This window comes from Ovis canadensis, chromosome 12 (genome assembly GCF_042477335.2).
Source record: "Ovis canadensis isolate MfBH-ARS-UI-01 breed Bighorn chromosome 12, ARS-UI_OviCan_v2, whole genome shotgun sequence".
Taxonomy (NCBI): domain Eukaryota; kingdom Metazoa; phylum Chordata; class Mammalia; order Artiodactyla; family Bovidae; genus Ovis; species Ovis canadensis.
In genome coordinates this window covers 11,570,640-11,595,080 of record NC_091256.1, presented here as the reverse complement: position 1 = coordinate 11,595,080, position 24,441 = coordinate 11,570,640, and the positions used below count along the sequence as shown (strand labels likewise).

At 39.6% G+C, this 24,441-nt stretch overlaps 3 pseudogenes; all 3 read left to right on the top strand.

Moving 5' to 3' along the window:
* Window positions 1-209: 209 nt before the first annotated feature.
* On the top strand, window positions 210-1,411 carry LOC138415938 (olfactory receptor 10AG1-like; annotated as a pseudogene).
* Window positions 1,412-5,738: 4,327 nt separating this feature from the next.
* LOC138416271 (olfactory receptor 5I1-like) lies at window positions 5,739-7,840 on the top strand (annotated as a pseudogene).
* Window positions 7,841-20,457: 12,617 nt separating this feature from the next.
* On the top strand, window positions 20,458-21,411 carry LOC138416270 (olfactory receptor 5W2-like; annotated as a pseudogene).
* The last annotated feature ends 3,030 nt before the right edge of the window (window positions 21,412-24,441 follow it).

Sequence of the window (24,441 nt, the reverse complement as noted above, 5' to 3'; positions counted from 1 at the left end):
GTGATAATTCATGGCAGAAAATAAAGATTAAATGGATAACTTTTCTTACAAATTGATTTAATAATGATGAAAAATGTAATTTACAACCTGTTAGACACCTAACAATTATAGGTTTGTTTTCTAATGGAATTGGAAAAAATGAATGGTGTACCATCTTTTATATATATAAGGAAACAAAAGTCAAAGAAAGTGAAATAACAGTACTTTTGATTGAATCATTTCCACAGATGAAATATGAAGAGATGGAAGCAGAAGACAACGTATCCACAGTTATACAATTTGTACTCCTGGGGTTTTCTGACCTTCCAAACCTCCAGGCGTTACTATTTGGGGTATTTTCCATCATTTACATCATTATCTTAACTGGAAATAGTCTCACAATAATACTAAATAGGCTTGACCCAGCTCTGCAGAAACCCATGTATTTCTTCCTGGCAAACTTTTTCTCCTTGGAAATCTGTTATGTGTCCGTCACTCTCCCTAGGATTCTGGTGAATCTTTGGACTCAGGACAGAAGAATATTTGTCCCGGACTGTGCCACCCAAATGTGCTTCTTCCTTATCCTCGGAGCCACTGAGTGCTTCCTCCTGGCGGTGATGGCCTATGACCACTGTGTGGCTGTCTGTGGCCCCCTGCGCTATCCCCTGGTCATGACCCCAAAGGTGTGCCTCCAGCTGGTTGTGGGCTCCTGGGTCAGTGGAATCCCAGTGCAGATAGGGCAAACGTGCCAGATCTTCTCTCTGCATTTCTGTCATTTTAACGAGATTAACCACTTCTTCTGTGACATCCCCCCCCCTCCCATTCTGAAGCTGGCCTGTGGAGACACTTCTGCACACGAGCTGTCAGTCTATGCAGTAGCTCTGTTGTTTGCTGCCGTCCCTTTTTGCTGATCCTTGCCTCTTATAGCCAAATCATTCCCACTATTCTGAGGTTGCCAATAGCCAGAAGACAGGCTAAAGCCTTCTCCACGTGTTCTTCTCACCTGCTGGTTGTGGAGTTATTCTTCAGATCTGCTGCTGTCACCTACTCAAGACCAAAATCCAGTCGTTCTGCAGGAACTGACAGACTCCTCTCTCTGTTCCACACCATAGTGACTCCGATGTGCAATCCCATGATACACAGCCTTCAGAACAAGGATGTGATTACAGCGCTGAGAAAAGTATTACTGAAAAAAATAATGTGATGAGTTTAATTATAAATGTTTTAATTGTTTGCTAAACAGTTAACAGAGAAACATTTTCAGCTTCTATCTTCCCTGTTTAAGGAGTTAGCCACTTCTATTCTCAGATACACTTATGAATACTTTAGAAAACTAATCCACAGTTTACTGGGTTTGGATAAATACCAGATAAATGAGTCGTCAATCCTCCATGCCTAAGGAATAATCCTGCCTGATGAATTACATAGTAATTTACACATTAAAAAAGCTAAAACAAAATTGAATCCATTAAGTTTTTTGGCTTAAATATACTGGAAAATATGTTTATTTATCTAAATAATTATCTCTATCTCCACACTTGCATTTGTTGGTATTCTTTGATTGTATAGCACAGAAAAGGAGTATAAGCAGTTGAAAATTGGATGTTTGAAGGAGGGATTGAATGAGTGAATGGGTAAATGAATATTGCTAGTGCCAACATCAGACTGCTAGCAAAAAAACCTAGATTTTTCAGAGAACCAATAATATTGGGAGCATATTTGCTTATCCACTATAAACTCACATGGAATTATTGCAATCATAAAACCAAAAGAATAGCATTCATAGACTTTGTTTTCTTCTTAAATGCATGATAAAACAGTACCTTCCTGCTCATCTTAACTGGTTTATTTTGCACATACTTGCATGTTCTACTTAGCGAATTTGATCCAAAATAATTTGCTTTGCATTATTTCATCCTTTACGTAACTGCATTCTAACAGCTAAATCTATGTCCATTTGAATTTTAAAAGAAAATATATATAGATATAAAAATGAAGAAAAGTTTTAGAAGTTATTTTCAGAATTACCCACAGTCCGTACAATTGCATTACATTAGTGTGTCTGGACTAACTTCCCATGTCTTTATCCCCTCCTTTAGTGTTGAAAACTTTAAATCATTGACTGATATAATCAAGGAAAGTGAACATATCTCACTAGGATTATTAATGCACATCTTCCCAATTCCATCCTCAAATCAGCAACATTAAGAGATGATTTGTTGTAGCTGTCCCTGAGAACTTCTGCTATAGTTCTTTTGACAATTATTCCATTCTCTAGTTTTAGTTTCAATTATAATCTAACTGTCTTTATCCTGGGATGTACTATTATATGATGTATCAGAGAATAATTTATGGATGTTAATGGTTCAGTCAAATGAAGACCACACAGGCCGGTCATGCTATTTCACTGGGAGATTGTGATAGATATCTCTCCAGGTGAGATGAACTAGAATCCCTGGAAACAAGTGCACTATATTAGTTGACAAAATGGACTTTATAAATATGATTAATATCATAAATCATTGAAATGGGGAGATTATTCAGGTAGAACAAATCTGATCACATAAGCCTTAAAAACAAGAAGAGAAAGAAAAGCAATATTCAAAAAATGGGTTATCACAGATGGAACAGAGAAAAGGAGGGCTCATTCTGTCAGTGATGGCTCCAGAGTCTGTTGAAACAAAGAGCAAGGACCGTCTTGATCTCTAGAAAGTGAACATGGCATTTGACCAGTTGCCAGCAAGGACTCAGTCCTCTGTCCAACAACCTCAAAGAAGAAAATTCTGCCAATAATTTAATTGAACAAGAAAGATGGAATACTCACTAAAGCAAAAAAAGAAAGAATGTGGCCCTCCCAACAGTTTTGACCTATCATCTACAGACCTCCAAGATAATAAACTAAAACTGCAACAGACAACTAATACACAGAAGATAATGATATCTTTCACAGAAAATAATATGAGATGGTGTAGACCTGCTCAGGATATGCAAATTCAAAACTTCAATCTCATAACCAATTTAACTGTACTATAAGAAGAAACTTCCCTGGTGGCTCAGATGGTAAAGCATCTCCTACAATGTGGGATACCTGGGTTCAATCCCAAGGTCAGGAAGATCTCCTGGAGAAGGAAATGGTAACCTACTCCAGTATTCTTGACTGGAAAATCCCATGGATGGTGAAGCCTGGTAGGCTACAGTCCATGGGGTCACAAACAGTCGGACACAACTGAGCGACTTCACTTTTCTATGAGGATTTGAAATATTCAATTTCTCAGCCTCCTTTCCAGCTGAGTATGAAGCAATGACTCAATTTTGGCTAATAACATGAAGATAGATGTTAACAAGTGTTCAGACTTTTGTTTCCACTACTTTTATCCTTTGTGTTAGTCCCTCAGTCATGCCCAACTCTTTGCGACCCCATGGACTGCAGCCCACCAGGCTCCTCTGTCTATCAGATTTTCCAGACAAGGATACCCTTCATCCTTGGAAGGGTGCAGAAGTCATATCTAAGAATGGGAAAGCAGGAAAGCATAAGGAACCTGACACTCCGATGTCTTTATTTTTAAAGTATAAGACTAGTCAGACCACCCCACCAGAAGGGCTCTGTGAAGCAAATAAATGTGTTTTATTTCACAGGCTTAAATAAAATTCTAAAGGAGAGTATATCTGCATACATAATAGTGTTTCACAATGTTTGGTGGTAGTAGATAGCACCTCTTTTGTGTCTGTTCATCTGGTGAAAAGCTGTATTGTGGCAGGAAATGTTTCTCAGGAATGTAGATTTTGGTGCTTTTTTATTTTGATTTTTTAAATTGGGGAATAATTGCTTTGCAATGTTGTATTGGTCTCTGCCACACAACAAGGTGGATCAACCCTACGGCTACATAAGTCCCCTCTCTCTTGAACCTCCCTCCCATTCTCCACCCCATCCCACCTCTCTAGGTTGCATTAGAATACCGGGCTGAGCTGTGTTATACAGCAACTTCCCATTAGATCTGCTTTGCACATGGTAATGCAAATGATTCAGTGCTACTCTCTCAATTTTCCCCATCCTCTCCTTTCCCTGCTGTGTCCACAAATCTGTTCTCCATGTCTGCCTCTCTAATCCTGCCCTGCAAATAGATTCATCAGTACTATTTCTCTACATTCCATTTTATTTGCATTAATATACAATATTTGTTTTTCTCTTTCTGACTTCCTTCATTCTATATAGCACTTCACTCTAGATTCATCCACCTAATTAGAACTGACACAAATTCATTACTTTCTATGACTGAGCAATATTCCAGTATACATATGTACTGTCTTCCCTCGTGGCTCAGATGGTAAAGCATCTGCCCACAATGCGGGAGACCTGGGTTCGATCCCTTGGTTGGGAAGATCCCCTGGAGAAGGAAATGGCACCCCACTCCAGTACTCTTGCCTGGAGAATCCCATGGATGGAGGAGCGTGGTGGGCTACAGTCCATGGGGTCGCAAAGAGTCGGACACGACTGAGCGACTTCACTTTCACACCTTCTTTATCCATTCATCTGTCAGTGTACCTCTCGGTTGCTCCAATGTCCTGGCTATTATCTATAGTGCTGTGTATCTCTTTGAATTATGGTTTTCTCAGGGAATATACCCAGGAGTGGGATTGCTGGGTCTTATGGAAGTTTTCATGGGGATGATTTTGATCACCATCTCCTTTATGTTACATACCTCCATTTATAGTTCTTTAGGCACTCTGTCTATCAGATCTAATCCCTTGAATTGATTTGTCACTTCCACTGTATAATCAATCATAAGGGATTTGATTTAGGTCATACCTGAATGGCCTCGTGGTTTCCCCTACTTTTTTCAGCTTAAGTCTGAATTTTGCAATAAAGAGTTCATGATTTGAGCCACAGTCAGCTCCCAATCTTGTTTCTGCTGCCTATATAGAGCTTCTCCATCTTTGGCTGCAAAGAATGTAATCAATCTGATTTTGGTATTGACCGTCTGGTGATGTCCATGTGTAGAGTCATCTCTTATGTTGTTGGAAGAGAGTGTTTGCTATGACCACTGCATTCTCTTGGCAAAACTCTGTTAGACTCTGCCCTGCTTCATTTTGTACTCAAAGACCAAACTTACCTGTTACTCCAGGTATCTCTTGACTCCCTACTTTTGCATTGTAGTCCCCTATGATGAAAAGGACATATATTGGGTGTGTTAGTTCTAGAAGGTCTTGGAGGTAATAATAGAGCCATTCGATTTCACCTTCTTTGGCATTAGTGGTTGGAGCATAGCCTTGGATTATGTGATACTGAATGGTTTTCCTTGGAAACAAACAGAGATCTGTCATTTTTGAGAGTGCACCCAAGTACTGCATTTCAGACTCTTTTGTTGACTAGGAAGGCTACTCCATTTCTTCTAAGGGATTCTTGCCCGCAGTAATAGATATAATGATCATCTGAATTAAATTTACCCATTCCCATCCATTTTAGTTCACTGATTACTAAAATGTCAATGTTCACTCTTGCCATCTTCTGTTTGACCACTTCTAATTTACCTCGATTCATGGACCTAACATTCCAGGTTCCTATGCAGTATTGTTCTTTACAGCATCGGGCTTTACTTTCACCACCAGTCACAGCCACAGATGAGTGTTGTTTCCACTTTGGCTCAGCCTCTTCATTCCTTCTGGAGCTTTTTCTTCACTCTTCAGTACCATATTGGGCACATACCAACCTGGGAAATTAATCTTTCAGTGTCATATCCTTTTTCCTTTCCATCCTGTTTATGGTGTTCTCAAGGTAAGAATGCTGAAGTGGTTTCCATTCCCTTCTCCAGTGGAACACACTTTGTCAGAACTCTCTGCCATTCAGTTCAGTCACTCAGTAGTGTCCAACACTTTGCGACCCCATGAATTGCAGCACACCAAGCCTCCCTGTCCATCACCAACTCCCAGAGTTCACCCAAACTCTTGCCCATCAGGTCAGTGATGCCATCCAGCCATCTCATCCTCGGTCGTCCCCTTCTCCTCCTGCCCCCAGTCCCTCCCAGCATCAGAGACTTTTCCAATGAGTCAACTCTTCGCATGAGGCAGACAAAGTATTGGCGTTTTAGCTTTAGCATCAGTCCTTCCAATGAACACCTAGGACTGATCTCCTTTAGGATGGACTGGTTGGATCTTCTTGCAGTCCAAGGGACTCTCAAAGAATCTTCTCCAACACCACAGTTCAAAAGCATCCATTCTTCGGCGCTCAGCCTTCTTCACAGTCCAACTCTCACATCCATACATGACCACAGGAAAAACCATAGCCTTGACTAGATGGACCTTAGTCGGCAAAGTAATGTCTCTGCTTTTGAATATGCTATCTAGGTTGGTCATAACTTTTCTTCCAAGGAGTAAGTGTCTTTTAATTTCATGGCTGCAGTCACCATCTGCAGTGATTTTGGAGCCCAAAAAAATAAAGTCTGATACTGTGTCCACTGTTTCCCCAACTATTTCCCATGAAGTGATGGGACCGGATGCCATGATCTTCGTTTTCTGAATGTTGAGCTTTAAACCAACTTTTTCACTCTCCTCTTTCACTTTCATCAAGAGGCTTTTTAGTTCCTCTTCACTTTCTGCCATAAGGGTGATGTCATCTGCATATCTGAGGTTATTGATATTTCTCCCAGCAATCTTGATTCCAGCTTGTGTTTCTTCCAGTCCAGCGTTTCTCATGATGTACTCTGCATATAAGTTAAATAAGCACGGTGACAATATACAGCTTTGATGTACTCCTTTTCCTATTTGAAATCAGTCTGTTGTTCCATGTCCAGTTCTAATTGTTACTTCCTGACCTGCATACAGATTTTTCAAGAGGCAGGTCAGGTGGTCTGGTATTCCCATCTCTTTCAGAATTTTCCACAGTTTGTTGTGATCCACACAGTCAAAGGCTTTGGCATAGTCAATAAAGCAGAAATAGATGTTTTTCTAGAACTCTCTTGCTTTTTCCATGATTCAGTGGATGTTGGCAATTTGATTTCTGGTTCCTCTGCCTTTTCTAAAACCAGCTTGACCATCAGGAAGTTCACAGTTCATGTATTGCTGATGCCTGGCTTGGAGAATTTTGAGCATTACTTTACTAGCTTGTGAGATGAGTGCAATTGTGTGGTAGTTTCCTATCCTTTGTAGACCTTTGCTATTCTTCAGTCATCATTCCCAAAATGCCTGTCCACTTTCTCTCAGAACAAGTCCATTTCCTATCACGGCTGTGCCCAGCAGTTCTATTTTTTCTGTACTTTTGCAGATACCGAATCCTTTATCTTGGCTGCCATGGCGTATGACCGCTATATCGCCATCTGTAACCCTTTACCATACACGGCTGTGATGTGTCGGGACATCTGCATATGGTTGATCGTCTTGTCATACTTTGGAGGCAATATGAGTTCCCTGGTGCACACATCCTTTACGTTTATTCTGAAATACTGTGACAAAGCTGTCATTAATCATTTTTTTCTGTGGCCTCCCTTCCTTGCTTAAGTGATTGTGCACAGACACGTCACTTATTGAGTGGCTTCTCTCCACATACAGCAGCTCAGTGGAAATTACCTGCTTCCTTGTCATCATCATCTCCTACTTTTACATTCTCCTCTCAGTCTTAAAGATACGTTCTTCCAGTGGGAGGAAGAAGACCTTCTTTACGTGTACCTCTCACCTGACATCCGTGGCCATCTACCAGGGAACTCTGCTCTTCGTTTACTCATGACCTAGCTACCTGTTTTCTCCCAACACTGATAAAATCATCTCAGTGTTCTACACCATCATCATCCCAGTGCTGAATCCCTTGATTTATAGTTTGAGAAACAAAGACGTAAAAGATGCTTCTAAAAAAGTCTTAAGGGAACTGTAAAGATGGTGGAGGAATAGGACGGGAAGACCACTTTCTCCCTCACAAATTCCTCAAAAGAACATTTCAACACCGAGCAAACTCCACAAAACAACTTCTGTAGGCTGGCAGAGGACATCAGGCAACCAGAAAAGCAGACCATTGTCTTCAAAAACAGGTAGGAAAAAATATAAAGACGAAAAAGGAGACAAAGGAGGTGGGGAGGGAGCTCCGTCCCGGGAAGGGAAGCCCGTCCCGGGAAGGGAATTTTAAGAAGAGAGGTTTCCAAACACCAGGAAACCCTCTCCCTGCTGAGTCTGTGGCGAGCCTTGGAAACACAGAGGGCAACATAACAGGAAGGAAAAATAAATAAATAATTAAAACCAAGAGATTACAAGCCCACCAGTAACTCCCCCAGCGGAAAAGCAGCACAGACGCCTGCATCCGCCATTGGGAAGTGGGGGCAGGGCAGGGACGCACGGGAGGCGCGGGCTGCAGTGCTTTGCAAGAATCGGGCAGGAACGCCCCACGCGCAACCAGAACGATCTAATTTGGGCTAGCAAACCAGACTGTGGGATAGCTACCACGCGAAAAGCTCGAACATAAGACACTGCCAGGACCGAGCACAGAACAAAGGACGGAATGGAAAAAGCTGGCTGCAGACCATCCCCCGCTGGGGACAGGCAGCTAGAGCCGTAAGGACTGGAAAGGGGCAATTGCAGACCCGGAGAGACTTTACTTACCTAACTGCAAGCAGACTCCTTTGCTAAGACTTCTGGGGGTGCTGGACAGTCACAATCTGCCTCACGGGGTGCGCCAGTGGTCCACCCAGAAAGCTAAGCAGCAGCGGCAGAAAAGGTGACAAGCCGCGGCGATCGCGCTCGCCAAACTCCTGAGCTACTCGGACCTGGGAAGGGCACAAAGCACAGTCCCAGCCGAATCTGTGCCTCTGAGGGCTACCTGAGCGCTGAACCTGAGCGGCTTGGACCGGGGAAGTGCACGCAGCCTAGGGCTGGCCCCAGACGGTTCCCGGCTGAGCATCGTAGAGCCGGAGCGGTTTGTGCGCCGCGAGAAGGGACAGGTCAAGCGGGGCTGAGACACTGTGTGCACACGACAGTGCTATTTGTTTGCAGCATCCCCCCTCCCCACAGCGCGACTGAACTAGTGAGCCTAAAAAACCAGCAAACAGAAGAAGTTAAACAGAGGGAACCACCTTGGAAGTGATCCCACACGGCCCACAACATCAGAGAAGGGCTAGATATATTTTTACTATTTTTAAAATCATTCCTTTTTTTTGTTTGTTTGTTTGTTTTTCTTTTTCCTTTTTTTTCTAACTTTTTAAAAAATTGTTAAGTCTTCTATTTCTCCTCTAATTTTTATTTCTATAACCTACTATTACTATTTTTTAAAAAAAGCCTTTTTTTTTTTTAAGGCAAACACCATATATAGTCTTTGGATGGTTGTTGGTAGTTTTTTGTTTTGTTTGTTTGTTGTTTGTTTTGTTTGTTTTAATAATTCTTGTTTTTTTTTCTTTCTTTCTTCCTTTTTTCCTTCTGCTTTTCTTTAATATTGTATCTTTGAAAATCCAACCTCTACTCTAGATTTTTAATCTTTGCGCTTAGGTTTTTGTTGTCAATTTTGTACATTTAAAAACCCAAACTTCACTACCCAAGTTTACCTGAGAGCGAGATTACTGGCTTGACCACTCTCTCCTCCTTTGGACACTCCTTTTTCTCCACCAGGTGGCCTCTGTCTCTTTTCTCCCCTATCTCTTCTCTATCCAACTCTGTGAATCTCTGTGTGTTCCAGACGGTGGAGAACACCTAAGGAACTGGTTACTGGCAGGATTTGTCTCTCTCCTTCTCATTCCTCTCTCTTATCCTCCTGGTCACCTCTGTCTACTTCCTCCCTCTCCTCTTCCCCGTGTAACTCTGTAAATACCTCTGAGGGGTCCAGACTATAGTGCGCACATAAGGAAGTGACTACTGGCTACCTTGCTCTCTCCTCTTTTGATCTCACCGCATCTCATTCCAGTTACCTCTAACTACCCCCTCCGTCTTCTCTTCTCCTTGTAACTCAGTGAACCTCTCTGAGTGTCCCTCAATGTGGAGAAACTTTTCATCTTTAACCTAGATGTTTTATCATCGGTGCTGTATAGATGGAGAAGTCTAGAGGCTACTGTAAAAATAAAACTGAAAACCAGAAGCAGGAGGCTTAAATCCAAAGCCTGAAAACATTAGAGAACTCTTGAATTCAGGGAAGATTAAGCAATAGGAGCTCATCAAATGCCTTCATACCTACACCGAAACCAAGCTCCACCCAAGGGCCAACAAGTTCCAAAACAAGACATACCACTCAAATTCTCCAGCAACATGGGAACAGTCCCCTGAGCTTCAATATACAGGCAGCTCAAAATTATTCCAAAACCTTTGATGTCTCATAACCCATTACTGGTTACTCCACTGCACTCCAGAGAGAAGAAACCCAGCTCCACCCACCAGAACTCCAACACAAGCCTCCCTAACCAGGAAACCTTGACAAGCCACTGATAGAACCCCACCCACAGTGAGGAAGCTCCATAATAAAGAGAACTCCACAAATTACCAGAATATAAAAAGGCCACCCCAAACGCAGCAATATAACCAAGATGAAGAGACAGAGGAATACTCAGCAGGTAAAGGAACAGGAGAGTTGCCCACCAAACCAAACAAAAGAGGAAGAAGTAGGGAATCTACCTGAGAAGGAATTCCGAATATTGATAGTGAAAATGATCCAAAATCTTGAAATCAAAATGGAATCACAGATAAATAGCCTAGAGACAAGGATTGAGAAGATGCAAGAAAGGTTTAACAAGGACCTAGAAGAAATAAAAAAGAGTCAAAATATAATGAATAATGCAATAAATGAGATCAGAAACACTCTGGAGGCAACAAATAGTAGAATAACGGAGGCAGAAGATAGGATTAGTGAAATAGAAGATAGAATGGTAGAAATAAATGAATCAGAGAGGAAACAAGAAAAATGAATTAAAAGAAACGAGGACAATCTCAGAGACCTCCAGGACAATATGAAATGCTCCAACATTCGAATTATAGGAGTCCCAGAAGAAGAAGACAGAAAGAAAGATCATGAGAAAATCCTTGAGGAGATAATAGTTGAAAACTTCCCTAAAATGGGAAAGGAAATAATCACCCAAGTCCAAGAAACACAGAGAGTTCCAAATAGGATAAACCCAAGGCGAAACACCCCAAGACACATATTAATCAAATTAACAAAGATCAAACACAAAGAACAAATATTAAAAGCAGCAAGGGAAACACAACAAATAACACACAAGGGGATTCCCATAAGGATAACAGCTGATCTTTCAATAGAAACTCTTCAGGCTAGGAGGGAATGGCAAGACATACTTAAAGTGATGAAAGATAATAACCTACAGCCCAGATTACTGTACCCAGCAAGGATCTCATTCAAATACGAAGGAGAAATCAAAAGCTTTACAGACAAGCAAAAGCTGAGAGAATTCAGCACCACCAAACCAGCTCTCCAACAAATTCTAAAAGATATTCTCTAGACAGGAAACATGAAAACGGTGTATAAACCCGAACCCAAAACAATAAAGTAAATGGTAATGGGATCACACTTATCAATAATTACCTTAAACGTAAATGGGTTGAATGCCCCAACCAAAAGGCAAAGACTGGCCAAATGGATACAAAAACAAGACCCCTCTATATGCTGCTTACAAGAGACCCACCTCAAAACAAGGGACACATACAGACTGAAAGTGAAGGGCTGGGAAAAGATATATCATGCAAATAGAGACCAAAAGAAAGCAGGAGTGGCAATACTCATATCCGATAAACTAGACTTTAAAACAAAGGCTGTGAAAAGAGACAAAGAAGGCCACTACATAATGATCAAAGGATCAATCCAAGAAGAAGATATGACAATTATAAATATATATGCACCCAATATAGGAGCACCGCAATATGTAAGACAAATGCTAACAAGTATGAAAGGGGAAATCAACAATAACACAATAATAGTGGGAGACTTTAATACCCCACTCACACCTATGGACAGATCAACTAAACAGAAAATTAACAAAGAAACGCAAACTTTAAGTGATACATTAGATCAGTTAGACCTAACTGATATCTATAGGACATTTCACCCCAAAACAATGAATTTCACCTTTTTTTCAAGTGCTCATGGAACCTTCTCCAGGATAGATCACACCCTGGGCCATAAATCTAAACTTGATAAATTCAAAAAAATCGAAATCATTCCAAGCATCTTTTCTGACCATAATGCATTAAGAGTCGATCTCAATTACAGGAGAAAAACTATTAAAAATTTCAACATATGGAGGTTGAACAACACACTTCTGAATAACCAACAAATCACAGAAGAAATAAAAAAAGAAATCAAAATATGCATAGAAACGAATGAAAATGAAAACACAACAACCCCAAACCTGTGGGACACTATAAAAGCAGTGCTAAGAGGAAAGTTCATAGCAATACAGGCATACCTCAAGAAACAAGAAAAAAGTCAAATAAATAACCTAACTCTACAACTAAAGCAACTAGAAAAGGAAGAATTGGAGAACCCCAGAGTTAGTAAAAGGAAAGAAATCTTAAAAATTAGGGCAGAAATAAATGCAAAAGAAACAAAAGAGACCATAGCAAAAATCAACAAAGCCAAAAGCTGGTTCTTTGAAAGGATAAATAAAATTGACAAACCATTAGCCAGACTCATCAAGAAGCAAAGAGAGAAAAATCAAATCAATAAAATTAGAAATGAAAATGGAGATCACAACAGACAACACAGAAATACAAAGGATCATAAGAGACTACTATCAGCAGTTGTATGCCAATAAAATGGACAACGTGGAAGAAATGGACAAATTCTTAGAAAAGTACAATTTTCCAAAACTGAACCAGGAAGAAATAGAAAATCTTAACAGACCCATCACAAGCACAGAAATTGAAACTGTAATCAGAAATCTTCCAGCAAACAAAAGCCCAGGTCCAGACGGCTTCACAGCTGAATTCTACCAAAAACTTCGAGAAGAGCTAACACCTATCCTACTCAAACTCTTCCAGAAAATTGCAGAGGAAGGTAAACTTCCAAACTCATTCTATGAGGCCACCATCACCCTAATACCAAAACCTGACAAAGATGTCACAAAAAAAGAAAACTACAGGCCGATATCACTGATGAACATAGATGCAAAAATCCTCAACAAAATTCCAGCAATCAGAATCCAACAACACATTAAAAAGATCATACACCATGACCAAGTGGGCTTTATCCCAGGGATGCAAGGATTCTTCAATATCCACAAATCAATCAATGTAATTCACCACATTAACAAATTGAAAAATAAAAACCATATGATTATCTCAATAGATGCAGAGAAGGCCTTTGACAAAATTCAGCATCCATTTATGATAAAAACTCTCCAGAAAGCAGGAATAGAAGGAAGATAACTCAACATAATAAAAGCTATATACGACAAACCCACAGCAAACATTATCCTCAATGGTGAAAAATTGAAAGCATTTCCCCTAAAGTCAGGAACAAGACAAGGGTGTCCACTTTCACCGCTACTATTCAAAATAGTTCCGGAAGTTTTGGCCACAGCCATCAGAGCAGAAAAAGAAATAAAAGGAATCCAAATTGGAAAAGAAGAAGTAAAACTCTCACTGTTTGCAGATGACATGATCCTCTACATGGAAAACCCTAAAGACTCCACCAGAAAATTACTAGAGCTAATCAATGAATATAGTAAAGTTGCAGGATATAAAATCAACAAGCAGAAATCCCTTGCATTCCTATACACGAATAATGAGAAAGTAGAAAAAGAAATTAAGGAAACAATTCCATTCACCATTGCAACGAAAAGAATAAAATACGTAGGAATATATCTACCTAAAGAAACTAAAGACCTATATATAGAAAACTATAAAACACTGATGAAAGAAATCAAAGAGGACACTAATAGATGGAGAAATATACCTTGTTCATGGATTGGAAGAATCAATATAGTGAAAATGAGTATACTACCCAAAGCAATTTACAAATTCAATGCAATCCCTATCAAGCTACCAGCCATATTTTTCACAGAACTAGAACAAATAATTTCAAGATTTGTATGGAAATACAAAAAACCTCGAATTGCCAAAGCAATCTTGAGAAAGAAGAATGGAACTGGAGGAATCAACTTGCCTGACTTCAGGCTCTACTACAAAGCCACAGTCATCAAAGCAGTATGGTACTGGCACAAAGACAGACGTATGGATCAATGGAACAAAATAGAAACCCAGAGATAAATCCACACACATATGGACACCTTATCTTTGACAAAGGAGGCAAGAATATACAATGGAATAAAGACAATCTCTTTAACAAGTGGTGCTGGGAAAACTGGTCAACCACTTGTAAAAGAATGAAACTAGATCACTTTCTAACACCACACACAAAAATAAACTCAAAATGGATTAAAGATCTAAATGTAAGAGCAGAAACTATAAAACTCCTAGAGGAGAACGTAGGCAAAACACTCTCAGACATAAATCACAGCAGGATCCTCTAAGATCCACCTCCCAGAATATTGGAAATAAAAGCAAAAATAAACAAATGGGATCTAATTAAAATTAAAAGCTTCTGCACAACAAAGGAAAATATAAGCAAGGTGAAAAGACAGCCTTCTGAATGGGAGAAAATAATAGCAAATGAAGCAACTGACAAACAACTAATCTCAAAAATATACAAGCAGCACATGCAGCTTGATTCCAGAAAAATAAACGACCCAATCAAAAAATGGGCCAAAGAACTAAATAGACATTTCTCCAAAGAAGACATACGGATGGCTAACAAACACATGAAAAGATGCTCAACATCACTCATTATTAGAGAAATGCAAATCAAAACCACAATGAGGTACCACTTCACACCAGTCAGAATGGCTGCAATCCAAAAGTGTGCAAGCAAGCAATAAATGCTGGAGAGGGTGTGGAGAAAAGGAAACCCTCCTACACTGTTGGTGGGAATGCAAATTAGTACAGCCACTATGGAGAACAGTGTGGAGATTCCTTAAAAAATTGCAAATAGAACTACCGTATGACCCAGCAATCCCATTGCTGGACATACACACTGAGGAAACCAGAATTGAAAGAGACACATGTACCCCAATGTTCATCGCAGCACTGTTTATAATAGCCAGGACATGGAAGCAACCTAGATGTCCATCAGCAGATGAATGGATAAGAAAGCTATGGTACATATACACAATGGAGTATTACTCAGCCATTAAAAAGAATTCATTTGAATCAGTTCTGATGAGATGGATGAAACTGGAGCCGATTATACAGAGTGAAGTAAGCCAGAAAGAAAAACACCGATACAGTATACTAACACATATATATGAAATTTAGAAAGATGGCAATGACGACCCTGTATGCAAGACAGGAAAAAAGACACAGATGTGTATAATGGACTTTTGGACTCAGAGGGAGAGGGAGAGGGTGGGATGATTTGGGAGAATGGCATTCTAACATGTATACTGTCATGTAAGAATTGAATCGCCAGTCTATGTCTGACGCAGGATACAGCATATTTGGGGCTGGTGCATGGGGATGACCCAGAGAGATGTTATGGGGAGGGAGGTGGGAGGGGGGTTCATGTTTGGGAACGCATTAAGAATTAAAGATTTTAAAATTAAAAAAATTTAAAAAAATGCCAATTAAAAAAATAAATAAAAAATAAAAAAGTCTTAAAACCAAAGATAAATCCCTCCTGAGATATAAGGTTCCAGGAGTCATCTAAATCCCTGACTACAAACTCCAGCTGTGTGTATGCTCAGTTGTGTCCAACTCTTTGCAACCCCATGGACTATAGCCCACCAGACTCTTTTGTCCTTGGAATTATCCAGACAAGAATATTGGAGTGGGTTGCCATTTCCTCCTCCAGGGAATCTTCCCCACCCAGGGATGGAACCTGTATCTCTTGCTTATCCTGCATTGGCAGGCAGATTCTTTTACCCCTGCAATGCCTGGGACAAACTGTAGCTAAGAACCTGCAACAACCTTGCCAGCACATACACAACTTCTCACACAAACATTTTATCAAACACTTGTTTTCACAGAGCCAAATACATTTCATAGCCCCAAGATAAAGGAAACACTTATAAGTTTCAAAATTGCTGCAAACTCAAGATTGCCGAAACATCAAAACCTCAGATATGCAGATGACATCACCCTTATGGCAGAAAGTGAAGAGGAACTTAAAAGCCCCTTGATGAAAGTGAAAGTGGAGAGTGAAAAAGTTGGCCTAAAGCTCAACATTCAGAAAACGAAGATCGTGGCATCTGGTCCCATCACTTCATGGGAAATAGATGGGGAAACAGTGGACACAGTGTCAAACTTTATTTTTGGGGGCTCCAGAATCACTGCAGATGGTGATTGCAGCCATGAAATTAAAAGATGCTTACTCCTTGGAAGAAAAGTTATGACAAACCTAGATAGTTTATTCAAAAGCAGAGACATTGTTTTGCCGACTAAGGTCCGTCTAGTCAAGGCTATCGCTTTTCCTGTGGTCATGTATGGATGTGAGAGCTGGACTGTGAAGAAGGCTGAACGCCGAAGAATTGATGCTTTTGAACTGTGGTGTTGGAGAAGACTCTTGAGAGTCCCTTGGAATGCTAGAAGATCCAACCAGTCCATTCTGAAGGAGATCATCCCTGGAATTTCTTTGGAAGGACTGATGCTAAAGCTGAAACTCCAGTACTTTGGCCACCTCATGCAAAGAGTTGACTCATTGGAAAAGACTCTGATGCTGGGAGGGATTGGGGGCAGGAGAAGAGGACGACTGAGGATGAGATGGCTGGATGGCATCACTGACTCGATGGAGGTGAATCTGAGTGAACTCCGGGAGTTGGTGATGGACAGGGAGGCCTGGCGCGCTGCAATTCATGGGGTCGCAAAGATCGGACACGACTGAGCAACTGAACTGAACTGAATTGAACTGAATAGTTGAATAACTTTCCAACTATTCAGTTCAGTTCAGTCACTCAGTCGTGTCTGACTCTTTGCAATCCCACGGACTGCAGCACGCCAGGCTTCCCTGTCCATCACCAACTCCTGGAGCTTGTTCAAACTCATGTCCATCGAGTTGGTGATGCCATCCAACCATCTCACCCTCTGTCATCTCCTTCTCCTCTTGCCTTTAATCGTTTCCAGCTATGGGGTCTTTTCCAATGAGTCAGTTCTTCACATTAGGTGACCAAAGTATTGGAGCTTCAGCTTCAGCATCAGTCCTTCCAGTGAATATTCCTTTATTATTAACTGGTTTGATCTTCTTACAGGCCAAGGGATTCTCAAGAGTCTTCTCCAACATGACAGTTCAAAAGCATCAATTCTTTGGCACTCAGCTTTCTTTATGGTCCATTTTTCACATCCATACATGACTACTGGAAAAACTATAGCTTTGACCCGATGGACCTTTGTTGCTTAAGTAATGTCTCTGCTTTTTAATATAGTGTCTAGGTTTGTCATACCTTTTCTTTCGTGGAGCAAGTGTCTTTTAATTTCATGGCTGCAGTCACCATTTGCAGTGATATTGGAGCCCCCACCCCCCCCAAATAAAATCTGTCACTTCCAACCATTAGGAGCTGGGAGTTAATTCTAGAACAGATTGTAATAGGTTGTCTTAAAAGATATAGTAAGAACCTGAGATTGTGTCTCTGTGTGTTTTCATGTGTAGAATATTTCATTAACAAGATTGCATTTACGAAATTGCTGGATTAGGAAGGAAGACAGATTCCTTTGGTTTCCTTTGCTATCTCTTGTACCCAACTAGTCAGTTGCACTTTGATCAAGTTGCTTAATTTTTCTGTCTCAATTCTCTGACCTGTAAAATGAAGAGAATATAGTACCTACATCAGTGACTGTTGCATGTTTGACTAAATGCTGAGAATCATGCCTGAATCATTTTAAACACTTGATAGATCTTAAATACATATATTTCTTTAATCAATTTAAATACATAAAGTGCAACATGATGGTGTAAGGCAGGGATGCTAGGAAAGCAATAATACAAAATCAAATACCTTTTCTTAAGCGCTGTCCAATACCAAGTCAAGAACCTTCTATATCCAATCAAATTAATTTGAAAACTTTTTCTAAGTGGCATCTTGTAGACTAAAGGTTAATTGCAAGCAAAGTGTTTGTTTTCCTCCCTATCTTTTATCTTTATGTGTGAAAGTATTACTGAAAGTATGGAACATCCTTCTCTGCTATCAGAAACACAATGAGCTACTAAGCATATAACCTGTGTCTTCAGTAGCTGATCAACTGATGTGACAGTGGGAAGCACCACAGAGAACATTCACTTGAAGCCTGGACATAAAAGGACATGTATAATTGCAAAATATATTTCTATAACTTATGTTTTTGCTGTTTATTATTATTTTCATCATTATTATTTATTATATCATTATTTAATAGCCATTTATATATCTATTGGTGAGGTATCTGTTCAAATCATGTCCTTATTTTTAACTGGATTGTGTTTTTATTATTTATAAACCTTTTTGTATAGTCTAGCTACAAATTCTTTGTTGCAAAAATGTTTTGCAAATAGTTTCTTCACTTCACCTATAAATCTAACATTTATATTACATAATAATACATAGCATTACATAATAATACAAACATTAAAAATGATTTCATAAAATTATGTAATGGGAATAATTAATAATCAATAAAACATTTTTCCCCTCTGCTTATATTCTATTCATAGTGCTTCAGTTTTCTTTTGCTATATAATCACTATCTCAAAATGGCACAGGTTAAATAACTTGTCTGTATACTGTTATTCTTGATGTTGACCATGGTCAGATGGTATCAAACTGTACAGAATCCTATGGACAGTTGAGCCTGGTGGGCTACAGTCCAGGGGGTCGCTAAAGTTCCAAACATGACTTAGTGACTAAACACCACCACCACCAAGTATAAACATTAGTTGGAAGGTTCTTGTTGCTTTATTTCAAAAGCAGTTGAGGTTCCATCTTACAAATAACAACCTGTGAAAAAATGAACTTCAAGTGAACAATATGTCATATTCTTTAGGTCTAAAAAATATGCACATCACTCACATTCCAGTTTTCACATATTATCCAAGACACACACACATGCAAACACGTGACACACATATAAATGCATGCAGACACAATGGAGATAATTCTATATATTTCAGAAACAAGAAAGTGAAAGTCAGTCAGTCGTGTCTGACTCCTTGTGACCCCAGGAACTATACAGTCCATGGAATTCTCCAGGCTAAAATACTGGAGTGGGTAGCTATTTCCTTCTCCAAGAGCTCATTCCCAACCCAGGGATCAAACCCAGGTCTCCCTCAATGCAGGCAGATTCTTCACCAGCTCAGCTATAAGGGAAGCCCACAGCATTTATTATCTCTCATCTCATTTCCATTTTATAAAGAAAAAGTCTTTTTTAATATTTCACCAGGGTGGATAGCTGTTCTTTTCTTCAGGGGATCTTCCCAACCCAGGGATCGAACCCAGATCTCCCATATTGCAGGTAGATTCTCTACCATCTGAGCCACCAGGGAAGCACAAGAATATTGGATTGGGTAGCCTACCCATTCTCCAGGGATCTTCCTGGCACAGGAATCGAACCAGGGTCTCCTGTATTGCAGGCTGATTCTTTGCCAGCTGAGCTACAGAGTAGCTCAAGAGATAAAAATATTTGTGTCAAATAAGTTTGTAGAAATGTTTCCCTTCAATGAGTAAAGTGATTCTTTCTTTGGCACCAGACAATTCCCACAAAAAGGTAATTAATATTATGACAAAACAAAAATACACATCTAGAGAACTGCTCATTAATACTTGCTTAATGTCTCACCAAACACTGAATATAACATAAACCAAAACCAGAAACATAATTATTTTATTATGATCAACCCATGATATGCTCATTATTTCTGGAACTGACACAGATACTCTTAAAACAATCATGGTTTTGAGAAATATTAAAATTACGACCTTGTTTTGCATCCACATGAATATTCATAGAAAATGCTTAGTCCTGACACTTACAGCCAGATATCTCTAATATTAGAGTCTCACCCACATTATTTTGAAGAGGAGAAGACAGGTAAATTCATCAAATGTATTCTCTGAAGTAAAGAAAGGAAGGCTCAGGGACAAGCTTGTAGAAAGTAACATGCCTCACTAATTACATTTAGATTTTGTTCAATTTCCCAATGTTCTATACCAGGTGTTTTTTTTTTTTTTTTTTTTAATCATTTGGGACTGTATGTCCTTCAGTGCAACTTTGTTTCTTTTTTCTTTTTTAAAAATTTATTATTTTTTTAAATTTTACTTTACAATACTGTATTGGTTTTGTCATACATTGACATTGTTTTTATTGAGTAATAACAGTTATGCCTTTTTAAAGAGTGTGTGCATGAATGTATAATTTTCTGAATATAAAGACAATTGCAGATAGAATTGTGTTCTATCTTACGATATATTGCAGATGTGCAGAAGTGTTACACATCCATGTGTTCTTTTCTTGATCATTTTCTAAAAGCTCAGACAAGAACAATGAAAAATGGATGGAGGGAATTGCTCCTCCGTAACTGGATTTATTTTCTTGGGAATTACTGAGAACACTGAGGACAAAGTGACCATATTTACCATGGTTCTAATTGTTTATCTCATTGGCCACTTGGCGAAACTTGGGATGATATTCCTGATTAAGATGGATCCCCAGATGCACACACCCATGTACTTTTTCCTCGGTCACCTCTCCTTCCGTGTCCTCTGCTATTTCCACTGCAATTGACCCCAAGATACTCGTGGACCTATTTGCCAAGAACAAATCAATCACCTTCTATGGCTGTTGCTGTGCAACTCTTGGTCTTCTGTATCTCTGCCAATTCTGAGTGTCTCCTGCTGGCAGTGTGGCCTATGAGCAATACAAACCTGTCAGCAGCCCCTTGCTCTATGTGGTCAGCGTGTCCAGCAGGGTGTGCTTCCTGCTCGTGGCTGGGGTTTACCTGGTGGGGATGACAGATGCTCTGATACACACGACATTAGCATTCTGCTATGTTTCTGTGGGTCAAATGAGATTAACCATTTCTTCTGTGACTTACCTCCACTTTTCTTCCTTTCCCACTCTGATATACAGGTCAATGAATGGGCATTATTCACTGTTTTGGGTTTTATTGAGCTAAGTACCATTTCAGGAGTCGTTTTCTCTTACTGTCATATCATCCTATCAATCTTGAAGATCCACTCTACTGAGGGGAGGTTCAAAACTTTCTCCACCCTCACCTCTCATTTAAATGTTGTGACAATTTTCTAGGAAACTGTACTTTTCTTATATTTCAGGCCAAATACTTCCTACTGTCCAGATCAAGACAAAATGACCTAATTGTTCTACACCCTTGTGATTCCTATGTTAAATCTTCTGTTATATAGCCTACAGAACAAAGATGTGAAACAGGCCCTGAAAAACTGGAAGATTAAAGGTGGTTTTAAAGGGTGTACTATAAATATATAGACACACATACATATGTCTGTTGTTTGTAAAATTATATTCATGATCCAAGGGAAATGAAATTGTTTAAAATACTTTAAAGGAGTAAATAAATATTTGTAATAAAATGTCATCTTTAAAAATACTACCGTTCCAAAACAGCATGCTTCATTGTGTATATACAACTAATGTATAGCACTTCCTCTTTGCTGAATACTTCCAGAATTTTGCAGTTTTGTCAAATATTATGGTTAATTCTTTAATTCAAATATTATTTCAATTACACTAAGATTTATTGTATATTTACTGAGAGATCATTGAACATTTAGGTCCTTTATATTCTATGATACACACTGCATTTTCTATATTAATAACTATAAGCTAGAGCTAATAGCAAGTATTAATTAACTACATGGTCAAGTAATTCCTAACAAGCCTCAAAATCACTCTAAAATAAAAATTGAGGACTATAAATCCAATGGAGGCAAGATTATCAAAAGAGAAAAGGCAGTCTCTCCAATAAGTGGTGCTGGAAAAATTGTACAGCTCATGTAAATGAATGAAATTAGAATATTCTCTAACACTGTATACAAAAATAAATGCAAAATGAATTAAAGACATAAATATAAGATGAGGTATTACAAAGCTCTTAGAGGAAAACATAGGCATAACAGTCTTTGACATTCATCACAGCAATGTTTATTTTTTTGTATCCACCTCCTAAGGCAACAGAAATAAAAACAAAAATAAACCAATGGACCTAATTAAAATAAAACAACAACAAAAACTTCTGCACAGCAAAGGATAGCATAAACACAATGAAAGGACAACACATAGAACGGGAGACAATATTTTAAAAGATGTGAGCAACTAGGGATTGATTCCAAAATTTACAAACAGCTAATGCAGCTCAGTTGGAGAAAGAAATGGCAACACATTCCAGTGTTCTTGCCTGAAGAATCCCAGGGAAGGGGGAGCCTGGTGGGCTGCTGTCTATGGGGTCGCATAGAATTGGACACGACTGAAGCAACTTAGCAGCAGCAGTTGCAATGCAGCTCAGTATACAAAACAAACAACCCAAACAAAAATATGCACAGAAAATCTGAATAGATATTTCTCCAAACAAAACATACAGATGGCCAAGAGGCACATGAAAAGATTCTCAACACGTGAATCATTAAAGAAAAGCAAATTAAAGCCACAAAGAGATATTATCTCACACTGGCTAAAATGGCCATCAGTAAAAAGCCTACAAACAATAGATGCTGGAGAGAGTGTCAGTTCATTTCAGTTCAGTTGCTCAGTTGTGTGCAGGCCCATGGACTGAAGCACGCCAGGCCACCGTGTCCATCACCAACTCCCAGAGCTTACTCAAACTCATGTCCGTTGAGTCGGTGATGCCATCCAACCATTTCATCCTCTGTCATCCCCTTCTCCTCCTGCCCTCAATTTTTCCCAGGATCAGGGTCTTTTAAAATGAGTCAGCTCTTCGCACCACATGGCCAAAGTATTGGAGTTTCAGCTTCAACATCAGTCCTTCCAATGAACACTCAGGACTTATCTCCTTTAGGATGGACTGGTTGGATCTCCTTGCAGTCCAAGGGTTTCTCAAAGAGTCTTCTCCAACACCACAGTTCAAAAGCATCAATTATTCCAGCTTTCTTTCTAGTCCAAATCTCACATCCATATGTGACCACTGGAAAAACCATAGCCTTGACTAGATGGACCTTTGTTGGCAAAGTAATGTCTCTGCTTTTTAATATGTTGTCTAGGTTGATCATAAGTTTTCTTCCAAGGAGTAAGCAGCTTTTAATTTCATGGCTGCAGTCACCATCTGCAGTGATTTTGGAGCCTAAAAAATGAAATCAGCCACTACTTCCACAGTTTCTCCATCTATTTGCCATGAAGTGATGGGACTGGATGCCATGATCTTTGTTTCCTGAATGTTGAGCATTAAGCCAACTTTTTCACTCTCCTCTTTCACTTTCATCAAGAGGCTTTTTAGTTTTTCTTTGCTTTCAGCTATAAAGGTGGTGTCATCTGAATATCTGAGATTATTATTATTTGTCCCAGCAATCTTGATTTCAGCCTGTGTTTTATCCAGCCCAGCGTTTCTCATGGTACTCTGCATATATGTTAAATAAGCAGGGTGACAATATACAGCTTTGATGTACTCCTTTTCCTATTTGGAACCAGTCTGTTGTTCCATGTCCAGTTGCTTCCTGACCTACATACAGATTTCTCTTGAGGCAGGTCAGGAGAGGGTGTGGAGAACAGAAAAACCTCCTACGCTGTTGTGGGAATGTAAACTGGTACAGCCACTATGGAGAACAATATGAAGGTCTGTTAAAAGCTCAAAAATGGAGCTAGCACATGATGCAACCATCCCAATCCAGGGCATATATTCAGAGAAAACTGAAGTTTGAAAGGATATATGTACCCCAATGTTCACTGCAGTGCTGTTTACAATAGCCAAGACATAGAAGTAGCCTAAATGTCTGTTAACACATGAATGGATAAGAAGATGCAGTACATATTTATAATGCAGGATTTGTTGTTGTTCAGTCACTTAGTCATGTCCAACCCTTTGCGACCCTATGGACTGCAGCATGCCAGGCCTCCCTGTCCTTCATTATCTCTCAGAGCTTGCTCAAACTCATGTCCATTGGATTGCCATCCAACCTTCTCATCCTCTGTCATCCCCTTCTCATCCTGCATTCAACCTTTCTCAGTATCAGGGTCTTTTCTAAAGAGTCAGTTCTTTGCATTAGGTGGCCAAAGTATTGGAGTTTCAGCTTCAGCATCAGTTCTTCCAATGAAAATTCAGGACTAATTTCCTTTAGGATTGACTGCTTTGCTCTCATTGCAGCCCAAGGAACTTCATACTCAAAGTTTGCTCTAAGATCTTCGTATCTGGTATGATTGGGCTACATCCAAAGATACCAGGACTATGGCTCATTGGAAAATGAGTGTCCAATGACTATGACTGTCATTGGAAAAGACCCTGATGCTGGGAATGATTGAAAGCCAGAGGAGAAGGGGATGACAGAGAAT